The following is a 12,121-nucleotide window of genomic DNA, read 5'->3' as shown; positions in this document are numbered from 1 at the left end:
TAGTATATTTCCCCCAAAATCATTTCCAAAAACTTAAAAGATAAAGGCTGTTCTTGTTAGAGGAAATAATGTGTTGGTAATTTTTTTTTAGTAATTATAATTGTCAGTGTATTGGAGAGAATATGATGATATTCGGGAGGAAAACTAGGCTTTAACTTTGAGGAAAAAGCAAGCAAGATGGAAATGGAAATGAAAGCCGAGATAAAATTATCTTTTCCTCGAAACACGCAGGCTCTCTCTAATCCATAGCTTAACTCTGCTCCTAGTAATTCCAAGCCTTTGTCTCCATTAATGCCAGGACGAGGTGAACAGTAGTAACAAATCAAACTAATGCAGTCAGGCTAATACCTGGAGCGTCTCTATTATCTGTTGACTGCTTAAATAAGGTTATTTGGTCTCCTGTAATGGCATTTGTCTCTTGTGAAGCCAGCCAGCCAAAGCCCATCACTAACGAGTGCTGGTGGAAACAATGGCTGTGTGTGCTGGTGGCCAACTTTTGAGTTAATCAGTGTTAATAGCTGCTTTCACCCCTTGCATCTTATCACACACTTATGTGAGTGGCATAAATCTCCCAAACACAACACAAGAGAACACAGCACACAGAATCAACCTGGGCCTTGTGTTTTTAATTCACTTGCAGTATGCTAGCCCACTTACTCGATGTGGAATCCAAATCAAAGTGTGACAGATAGTGACTTGCTGACTCCATTTCACTGAGCCCCATAGGACTAAAAGTTCCTCCACGGTTTTTGGCTAAATTTAGTCCTTATTTTGACTATTCTGCCTTCTCTTGGGGCAAGAACCCATAGCAGCAGAGCAGCCAAGGCAGCTCTTGGGGGCTCTCAGCATTCCATTAGACTCACCTTTTCCATTTTCCGCCCTCCTATTTTCTCATTCCCACCCTTTCCCTTTCTCCCTGCTAATGCCTTGGTAAGCTTGTTGGTGTCAACAGGCTTTACTGAGTCCAATAAATATGTTTATTGCTCTATGAGTTACCAACATTTAGGAACTTAGTGTTCTTTTCCTCCAGGCCTCCATGGGTGGCTTAGTGGGCTGTCTCCCTTAGCACTTTATGACTGAGTGATTTCAATGAAATAAATGATATCATAGTTTATGTTCTATTACTGTATCATAAGCTTGCAAAAACTAATCCACCTATTACAGCTGGAGTCAAGGAGTTGTATAACGATTTGTTGTTTTTCATAAAGCCCAACCTCTTTGATGGTTACTTATGGATTTGTGGTGCCACCAGCCCTTCTCTTCCTTCAATCAAGTCAGTCAGTCAAAACATACTCACTGGAGGCAGCATAGCCATGTAGTCAAGAAATTGGAATATTGTCTGGTCATCTGACTTCAAACCACAGCAGCTGTTTGACTTTGGGCCAGTTAGTCAATCTCTTTAGGCCTCAGTTTCCTCATCTATAAAATGGGGATAATAATGGGACCTATTTCATAGAATCATTGGGGGAATTAAGTGAGATGATAGGTAAGACTTAGACTAATGCCTGGCACATATAAAACAGTCAGCTCTTGTTGTAATAATGTGCTGGAGATAATGTGCTAGGAAATATAGAATAAATGAAGTTGTCTGGAACTGTGTTTTCATGTCTGCAACAATGCATGGCACATAGTAGGTTCTCAATCAACAGTCTAGAACAAATGAAAACAGTTCTTGGTCTCTAGGAACTCACCATGTGGTGGAAAGAAAAGACTATTCAATGATTATTTAACAAATATTTGTTCAGTATCTGTCTGCCATGAGCCAGTGAGCCACTATGTGAATCTCTAGTGTTGGAGTGATGAAGAAGTCACACAAGATCTCCACTGTTTGGGGACTTAGTATACCCAGTACCTAGTGCAGTTGGGGAGGAAGGGAGGGAGAGAGAGAGTGCCCGGTCAAGGCAAATAGTTGACCCACAATAGATGGTGAATGAATGACATAGAAAATAACACAGGGAAGTATATAATTAGGGACAAAATTAATGTGTGTAAATGGTTAGGACTACTGTAGGCTTCAGGAGGGGAAGGACCAGAGAGATGTCTAAAGATTAGTCCTCAACTTGTTGCCCAACATGGATGCAATGGGAAAAGAGTAAGGCTTAATGTGGGAAGGAGCTGGGTGCTGGTGGAAGGGTGTTCCAGGTGAGGGAACAACATGTAAGAAGACTCAAAAGCTGGACAGCACGAACAGTGTCCTCATTAGGGTGGAAGGGGCCAACTTCATGGCCATGCAACCCCATGCAGTTACACAGGGCCCTGCCTGCCTTTGGTTTAATGCTCTTCTTTGACCAAGAGGTGCCACATTTTCATTTTGCACTGACCACCTAAAATTTTGTAGCCAGTCCTGCCTGTTGAGGGTAGATACAGAAAAAGCCCAAGGAAGTTCAATTTGATATGTTGGTAAATAGTGAACCATGTTTGGCTATAGAATTAGGGTTGCAGCTTGGCTTAGGATGATAGAAGCAGGACACAGGTTTAAAAAAAACAAACAGCTGGATTGAGGGAATCAACCTATCTACAGGTACAGTATGTGCTTTTGAAATTGAGGGCCTGGGTGAGAGTGGGGGCAAGTGGAGATGAAAAGAGAGAGGGAGATTATAGAGTAGGGAAAAGCAGAGGAGAGTGAATTGAAAGTGCTGCATGCTTTGGAATGTTTGAAGATTACTAAATATGTGAGAACCGGATCATATTTAGCCCGCAACTTACGCACTCCAGCAAAGAACTTGACTTGCCTCCTGTTACTTCCAGTGTTATGAAAACATTTTTTCTTAGCAATTTGCAAAGTAATCCCTGCAAATAATAGTTTGGCAAGTAATAATCATCCTATGAGGAATAACAATAAGTCCGCTAACAGGTTTTTCTCATAATCTACACTTCTTTGATTGCTTCATCATTTTCCCACTGTGCTCTAGCTTTTCAAGAGGGTACCAAAGCTTTAAAATGTTTGGAAACGATTCTTACTAAGAGATGAAGAATAGAGAAAAATCTTAGAGCTATTTTAACAAGGCAAAAAATTCCTGCAAAGTTAAATGAAATCCAAAATGGTTGTGTGTGTGTGTGTGTATTCGATATAATAAGTTTGGAAATTGAAATTTAGGGAAAATTTTATTTTTTTGATGAATTATCTCAAAACTTCAAACTGTATTCAGAAATGTAATAACAAAGCTTTGAAGTACCTTTATTTTTTTTAATTTGGTTTTAATATTTTGTCAGTTTTTGGCTGTGATGAGCTTCGTTGCTTCATTCCGGCCTTCTCTAGTTGTCATTCTTGGGCTTCTTGTTGTAGTGGCTTCCCTTGCTGCAGGAGTGGGTTCTTTCTTGCTCTAGGGCATGTGGGCTTCATTTGTTGTGGCTCGTGGGCTCAGTAGTTGTGGCTCACAGGCTCTAGAGCGCAGGCTCAGTAGCTGTGGTACACAGGCTTAATTTCTTCATGGCGTGTGGAATCTTCCCAGAGCAGGGATTGAACTCATGTCTCCTAAATCGGCAGACAGATTCTTAAACACTGGACTACCAAGGAAGTCCCCTGTAAGTACCTTTAAAGATGACATTGGTTCTTTGCACTATTACTGCAAAAATAAAATTTTTTAAATGATTACTTGTTTTGCCTTCTGTATATCTTCTTAGGAAAATATCTACTCAGTTCCTCTGTCCATTTTTTAATCAGATTGTTCATTTTTTTTGCTGTTGAGTTGTATGAATTGTTTATATATTTTGAATATTAACCCCTTATCAGATATTTGATTTGCAAATATTTTATCCTATTCAATAGGCAGTCTTTTCATTTTGTTGAGGGTTTCCTTTGCTGTGCTGAAGCTTTTTCTAATTGAATTCTCACTTATTTAGGTTTGCTTTTGTTGCTATTGCTTTTGGTGGCAAATCCAAAATGTCATCGTCAACACCAGTATAAAGGGGCTTACCAACTGTGTTTTCTTCTAGGAGTTTTTAGTTTCAGTTTCTTAAACATTATGTTTACCATATGGTTCAGCTATCCCATTTCTAAGTATTTTCCTAAAAAAATACTTCTTTATAGAAGTTTTATTCATAATCAGCAAAAATTGGAAACAATCCAAGTCTTTCAGTGGATAAATAGATAAGCCAGTTGTGGTGCATCCATACATTGCTGCTGCTGCTAAGTTGCTTCAGTCGTGTCCGACTCTGTGCGACCCCACAGACGGCAGCCCACCAGGCTCCCCTGTCCCTGGGATTCTCCAGGCAAGAACACTGGAGTGGGTTGCCATTTCCTTCTCCAATGCATGAAAGTGAAAAGTGAAAGTGAAGTCAGTCAGTCGTGCCCGACTCTTCATGACCCCATGGACTGCAGCCTTCCAGGCTCCTCTGTCCATGGAATTCTCCAGGCAAGAGTACTAGAGTGGGGTGCCATTGCTTTCTCCGATCCATACGTTAGGATGCAACAAAAAACAAACTATTGGTGAACACAATGACATGGATGAATCTCAAAGACATCATTTAGAGCGAAAAGTAAATCTCAAAAGGTTACATACTGTATGACTCTTTATGACTATGTATTTATGACATGGACAAGTCATGACTACAGGTATGGAAAACAGGTTAGTGATGTCTAGAATTTATGCGTGAGGAGTGTTTGACCAAAAAGGGACAGCATGAGGCAATTTGGGAAGTGTTCTATATCCTGACTGTGGTTAAACAAATCTATACATAGATTAAAGTTCGTGGAATTATATACCAGAATTTATTTTTTTTTTACTAAATAGAAGGCAATGGCACCCCACTCCAGTACTCTTGCCTGGAAAATCCCATGGATGGAGGAGCCTGGTGGGCTACAGTCCATGGGGTCGCTGAGAGTCAGACATGACTGAGCAACTTCACTTTCACTTTTCACTCTTATGCATTGAAGAAGGAAATGGCAACCCACTCCAGTGTTTGTGCCTTGAGAATCCCAGGAACAGGGGAGCCTGGTGGGCTGCCGTCCATGGGGTCGCACAGAGTCAGACACAACTGAAGCGACTTAGCAGCAGTATCAGCAGCAGCTGAGATAAAATTTCTTCCTTGTCAGATTAGCAAAAATTTTAAAGTTTGACACAGTATTCTGGTGGCAAGGCTAGAGGAAATAGGTACTTTCATATGTTGCTGGAAAGTGTGCAGATTAGTAGAAGCCATATAAAGGGAACTCTTAACAGCTTCTAAGAAAATTACATATTTGTTTAACATTTGAGGCATCTATGCAACTTCTAGGGATTTACTCTCAAGAAACATTTCCAACAACATAATAATCCTTATGCATAAGATTATTCTTTGAAGCAGTGTTTGTAATTGCAAAGTATTGAAAGCCACCCAAATGCCCACACGTGGGAGAGTGGTTGAATAATGTATGTAGTATACATACGTGGTGGAATACTACACAGTTGTAAAAAAGATCAAATATCTCTATGATCTGATGAATGATGTCCAAGATATATATTATTAGGTGATATTATACATATTATATGTATATACAATATTAATTATTATACAGTAATACATATGAACAAATAAAAATGGTAAGGAGTATTTATAGTGTGAAAAGAAGAAATAAGAAGACACAGATGTATCTACTTATTTTTAAAAAGAGAAACACAGGAAGGATAATCCAGGAAACGAGATTGGTTACCTTCAGAGAGTAGGGGTGGCTGGAGGGGATGGGAGCATAAGAACAGAGTGGAAGGAATGAGAGCAGGAATTATGCTTGCCTGAGTATACCATTATGACTTTTCGCACACTGTGTTCTGACTACATCCCCTCAGACTATTGATAACAAAGTATAAACAAATAATGAACTAGTACACTTGCTTTTTGTAATTGTGTGAGTTAGCAATTCTGAAGCTATTTTCTGTGCATTATAGGTTTAAGAAAGTAAGTATATTGAGGATAATGGGAGCTGGGTTTCTCACTCTTGGGGAAAGGAGTTACAAGTATGGAAAGGAGGAAGGCTGAAATGATGAGTTCTGTGGTGTTGAGTTAGAGAGTTGGAGAGCAGAGCATTTGGTCAAAAGAGCCAGTGACACTCCTGCACAGGAGACCAGCCTCAGAGAGCTACTCATGGGAGGACTGTGCTTGGCCCGGTTTTTACAGAAACCCCCACTCTGGAGGATTGTTAACATTGCCCATCTTTGTTCTGAGATTGGCTTTCACTATCACATTACAAAGACAGTTTTCTGCCAATAGCACATTTTTTATTTGGAGACTTGGAACAATAACAAAAGAAACAAAGGCCTGTGAGTGCCTGAGTCAGGCCTCTTTCTATTAGAAGAGAAGAGACTGAGCTCAAACTAACTGGAGCACTAAGGAGATTGATTAGTACCTATGGTGAGAAGAGTAGGAGTGGATCCAGCTTCAGGTCTGTCTGGATCTAGAAGCTTGTATGATATCACTAGGATGCTTTCTCTTCACCACCTAGGCTTTCTCTGCTGGGTGCCATAATGAATCCAGATAGTACAGGACTCATTTTTTTTAAATTATTTTTTAAAATATTTTTGACTGTGCCAGCACAGCACATGGGCTCTTGGCTCCCTGACCAGAGAAAGAACCCACACCCCCTGCAGTGCAAGCACAGAGTCTTAACTTCTGGACCAACAGGGAATTCCCAGCACAAGGCTCATCTTGGGCCAGGTTAGCAGGCCCAGTGAAAAGAGTGCCTGCCCCCAAAGATTTTGGTGAGAAGGCCCAGGGAGAGACAGGACCACCTTGAACCACAGGGAGGGTGGGAGAGGGTCCCCAAAGGGAGCACAGAGAGAATAGGCCAGCAAAGTAATGACTCTCCATTGCTTTTCCTGCCACAGCCTCCTTGTAAAGTTCTGATTTCTGTTTGTGCCTGCCAGGTAGGACTAGGTAAATTCCTTGAAAATAATAACGAAACAACCCTAACCACTTTGCACCATGATAAGCTCCTCTGAGGGGCTGTAAGCCCTCTTAGGTGGGTTGGGCAGACCTGGACACATCTTCCTGTGATGTCCTCACCACATACTGAGCCTGTCTCAGGAACTTGTCCTAAGTATAAGCTCAGAAAGCATTTGTTTAATTTTCTCAGTACCTTCTGAGGGTTTTCCCTTCATGGGCCCTCCAGAGTCCTAGTTCTAGTTCTCAGGTAGTAAGTGTCTGAGGCAGGTGTCTGAACGGACTTGCTTCAGAACTCTTCCTGGCTCCATCGCCAAGCACACCTTAAGTGAATTTATTGCAGGTACTTTATGTTTAATTTACTAATTGATGAATAAATAATAGTCACCACTGCAGAACCTTCCTAGCTATAATTCTGGCTGTAATAGCTTTAGGTGGAGGTACTTTGAGACCCTAAAGTCCCATCCTTCTGCAAGTAGACACACCCAGGTCCTTCTTGAGGAATATCAGCACAGACAACCCTCGTGGCCTCACAAGGGGTAGAGAGAGTCTAGCTCTCCAGGTATATGTCAGAAGTTTGTTCTTCAGTTCCCTGTCCCTTGAATGCTCATCAAAAGCCAGAACTTTTGAATGTACATACATACAAAGTTGCTTCAGTCATGTCAGACTCTTTACGACTCCATGGCCTGTAGCCTGCCAGGCTCCTTTGTCCATGGGATTCTCCAGGCAAGAACAGAGTGGAATTAATGAGAATACGGAGGCTAGGATACTGGAGCGGGTTTCCATTTCATCCTCCAGGGGATCTTCCCAACCCAGTCGAACCCACATCTCATGTCTCCTCCATTGGCAGGCAGGCTCTTTGCCACTACCACCACCTGGGAAGCTATAAGTGTGCATGAGAATTCCGTGAAGTACATATTTAAAATGCAAATTTCTGCCCCAGAGACCCTGAGGAGCAGGACTTGACCACGTGTGGAGCTTAGGGAAGAGTTGTCTCAGCATCATTTCAGTTCAGTTCAGCTCAGTCATGTCCGACATTTTGTGACCCCGTGGACTGCAGCACGCCAGGCTTCCCTCTCCATCACCAGCTCCCGGAGTTTGCTCAGACTCATGTCCATTGAGTCGGTGATGCCCTCCAACCATCTCATCCTCTGTCGTCCCCTTCTTCTCCTGCCTTCAATCTTTCCCAGCATCAGGGTCTTTTCAAATGAGTCAGCTCTGTGCATCAGGTGGCCAAAGTATTGGAGTTTCAGCTTCAACATCAGTCCTTCCAATGAACACCCAGGACTGACCTCATTTAGGATGGACTGGTTGCATCTCCTTGAAGTCCAAGGGACTCGCAAGAGTCTTCTCCAACACCACAGTTCAAAAGCATCAGTTCTTCGGTGCTCAGCTTTCTTCACAGTCCAACTCTCTCATCCATACATGACCACTGGAAAAACCATAGCCTTGACTAGGGACCAGCAAATGCAGAGGCCCTGAGGCACGAAAGAGTACTCCTGGGAACTGTCAACAAAGTGAGCAAAAGGACAAGGGGCAAAAGGCCAGAACAGTCAGGGCCTCGAGGTTGTGACAAGATTGGGTTTTTAATCTAGTGTGACTGGAGACCACTGCAGGTTTTAAGCTGAGGGGACTACAGATCAGATTTTCACCTCAAGGACATGACTCTGTTATGTCCTTAAATAACAAGAGTTCTCTACAGAATATGGCTGTTCTATAGAGAACAGATTTTTAAAAGGCAGGAGGATGAGACAGAAGGCTCCTGGAGGAGGGTGTAGGCCAGAAGGCATGGTGGTCTGGCAGGGGATGGATAAGGAACAGAACAGCAACTGAGGCTGTGAGGATTCTGAGGGTGAACCTCAGTCCGACTGCATCCTGTTGTTCCTACTTGCATTTTCTTCTATTCCAGTTATTTTATTGCCTACCCTCCATTTTTATTGCCTCAAAATGAAAATATTCTTTTTAATTATTAAAATTATATATTCTCAATATTTAAACTGTTAACCATACAGAGAGTACGGAGAAGTTAATTGCCAGCCATCCCACCACCCTGAGATACTCCTCTCCTTCCAGACATCCTCCACATGAATAACATGCCCTTTGCACAAGTAGAATCACACCACGCACGCTGCTTTATAACGTGCTTTTCCCTGTGCATAAAGAGCATGATTCCAGGTGCTTAGATGATGTGCATTCGGTGGGGGAGTTGAATCTCTCTTGGCCTGATTTCTCTGCTGTTTGTGCAGATTTTCTAAGTCAAAGAGAGGCTTTCAAAAGGTACAGCTTTGAGTCTATAAAGTTAGAAAACACAATTTTCCTAAAAGGCAGGAGAAGGACTAGGGGATTTAAAAATTAAAATACCAGAAAATATACTCCAAAACAGAGGAGCTGAAACGCCAGTATAGTAATTTCCTCCCAGAAGGGAATGTGACGCCTGGGCAAGATTCCATTGTTTATTTTGCACGGTCTTAAGTCAAGCTACACAAAAAACCAGAGAGCAGTGGCAGGAAGTGCCTTTCTGTGTCCCGGCTGAAATGCAGCTCCCCATGCGAAGCCTCTGGAAGTCTCAGGATTAGCCAAGAATCCTCAGAGCAACTTGCCCAAAACACTAATTGTATTTGTGTCTCTGTCTTTGATTAGTGACTTAGCTTTCTGGCTCATTATCATCTTAATCTTCTTTTCCCTTTAAAGTTATAAGGCCAAGACTCTAGTTTTATTTTTATTTTTCCCCATAGGAAAATAGATACAAACTTGAAGGTATTTTATATACTCTTTGTGCTGTGTCTGTGCAGTATGCTTAGTCGCTCAGTTGTGTCCAACTCTTTGGGATCCCATAGACTGTAGCCTGCCAGGCTCCTCTGTCCGTGGGGATTCTCCAGGCAAGAATACTGGAGTGGGTTGCTATTTCCTGTCCTGGGGCCTCTTCCCAAGCCAGGGATTGAACCCAGGTCTCCCACATTGCAGGAGGATGGATTCTTTACCGTCTGAGCCACCAGGGAAGCCCTGTATACCCTTTACCTTTAGTTACACATTTAACAACCTTGATACAGAAAGGCTGTCTCCTTTCTCACCTCAGTCATCAAATGGTTGAAATAGAAAGCATAGGCCTTGGGATACCTGGACTCTGTCCTCAGCTATTAGTTGCTTTCCTCAGGTTGAATATCTATCCTACAGCTCAGCAGAGAAAAGAATCAAAGCAGCAGGGTATTCTGGGATTTTACACTTTAGTGATGTAATGTGAGAGCAGGTCTGGTCAGACGTTAAGTATAGAATACAGGTCAGGGGGGTATATGGTACTCACTGTGCATGTAGATTCTAAGTTATTACATTACTCACCTTACTTGCTTTTATTAGCAGACAGCAAACCTTAGTTTCAGGCAACTTTTAGAAAATAATTTATATTTTATGGGAGAGAGAGAGGTAGCTCCTTGTCATTTTCCAGAATTTTCTATAGAGGGGCAGATACTGACTGTTTAATTGTGCCATCTGTTTCTACTATAGGTTGTAGGCCCTTTTCAGGGGTTTTCTGATTTAGTTACTATAGTCAGCGTTTTGTTTGTTTTTAATTATACAAATAACACATGAACACATTATTATTGAAAAAGTGAGCACAGTAAAGATCAAAGTACCTTTTGAAATCCTGTCCCCTGAATATCCAGTCCCTCTATCCCAGCCCCTGCCAAATGAAATCACTTTTTCAGTTTGAAATGCGTGCTTCTAAATATTTTCCTTACAGATTTATATAGATATATATATGTACCCACATAAAATATGTGGTATTGTTTCATTTATGTGTTGGTTTTCATAAATGACACTCTACCGTATTTATTTTCCTGTAATTAGTTCCTCCCCTCACTCATCAGTATGTTTTAGAGCTTTTTCTAAGCTTCTCATACTCTGTTAAAACAAACAAACCCATTGCATTGTATTCTGTGCCAGGTTGGCTATCCCATTGTATGTTTCTAGCCAAGTCTCTATTGATAGATACTAAGGATGTTTCTGGTTTGGTTTTTTGGCATGAAAAATACTGTTGCAGAAAATAAGTCTGTACACATCTACCTGTGCACAAATGTGATTTTTTTCTCCAAGGTTAAATATTGAGAAGTGGAATGGCAATGTGGTAGAAATGAGAAATTCATTAAAAAAAATTATTTATTTATTTATTTGACTGTGCTAGGTCTTTGTTGTGGCATGCAGGATCTTTAGTTGCGGCATATGGGATCTAGTTCCTGACCAGGGATTGAACCCCAGATCCCCTGCATTGGGAACATGGAATCTTAGCCACAGGACCACCAGAGAAGTCCCTAGAAATTAATATATTTTAATAAAAATGACCAGTTTGCACTCCAACATGACTTTCAGTGGTAAGCTTCAGCAAATATTTCTTTTTATTAAGCTTTGGGATGAGCGCCCCTTAGCCTTCAAACAAAGCAAAGACAGGAGGAATACGAAACTAAGTCTTTGCCCTCTAGGGAGGCTGAGACTCATCTATAGTCCCCCATATATCATCTGGCAAAAGAATTCCAAGAAGAGTAAATCAGAAGCTGAAAAGACTGGATGCTTATAGAAGGTGTGTGGGTGTGAATTGGATGGAAAGGAAGAGATGGAAACGGATAGAGGGCACCACAGCACTTACAGAAGTATGCTTCTGTGCATACTAAGTCACTTTAGTCGTGTCTGATTCTGTGCAACCCCATGGACTGTACTCCGCCAGGCCCCTCTGTCCATGGGTTTCTCCAGGCAAGAATACTGGAGTCGAGTGCCATGCATGCCCTCCTCCAGGGGATCTTCCCGACCCAGGGATCAAACTCACATCTCTTGGGTCTCCCGCATTGGTGGACAGATGCTTCACCACTGGTGCCACCTGGGAAACCCCTTATAGGAGTATACCCATACCCTTTTATGGAACCAGGGTAGTGGTTCATACAGTCCAAGAATACGTGAATAATTCACATCAACCAGGATGAGGAGAGAATTCCAAATGAAACACTGGCAGTAAGGAATCTAAATGTATTACAAGTAAATAATATGACCATGGGAGGAATAGGGAAGAAAAGACCTAACATAAGTAACTCTGAAAAACAATATTTTGACTGAATACTGGAAGACTAAAGATGAAAAGAGCTGTACATAAAGATCATGGTTTAATTACTGAGTATTTCTTTCTATGATTCTTAAAAGGGAATGAGTTAGCAAATCTGAAACTATTTTATGTGAAGACCAGTTGGGTCCAACTAGGAGACAGAAACCGCACAGTTACTTGAACAGG

This window comes from Bos indicus x Bos taurus, chromosome 22 (genome assembly GCF_003369695.1).
Source record: "Bos indicus x Bos taurus breed Angus x Brahman F1 hybrid chromosome 22, Bos_hybrid_MaternalHap_v2.0, whole genome shotgun sequence".
Lineage (NCBI taxonomy): Eukaryota > Metazoa > Chordata > Mammalia > Artiodactyla > Bovidae > Bos > Bos indicus x Bos taurus.
The sequence above is the reverse complement of the archived record's forward strand: the minus strand, read 5'-3'. Positions refer to the sequence as shown.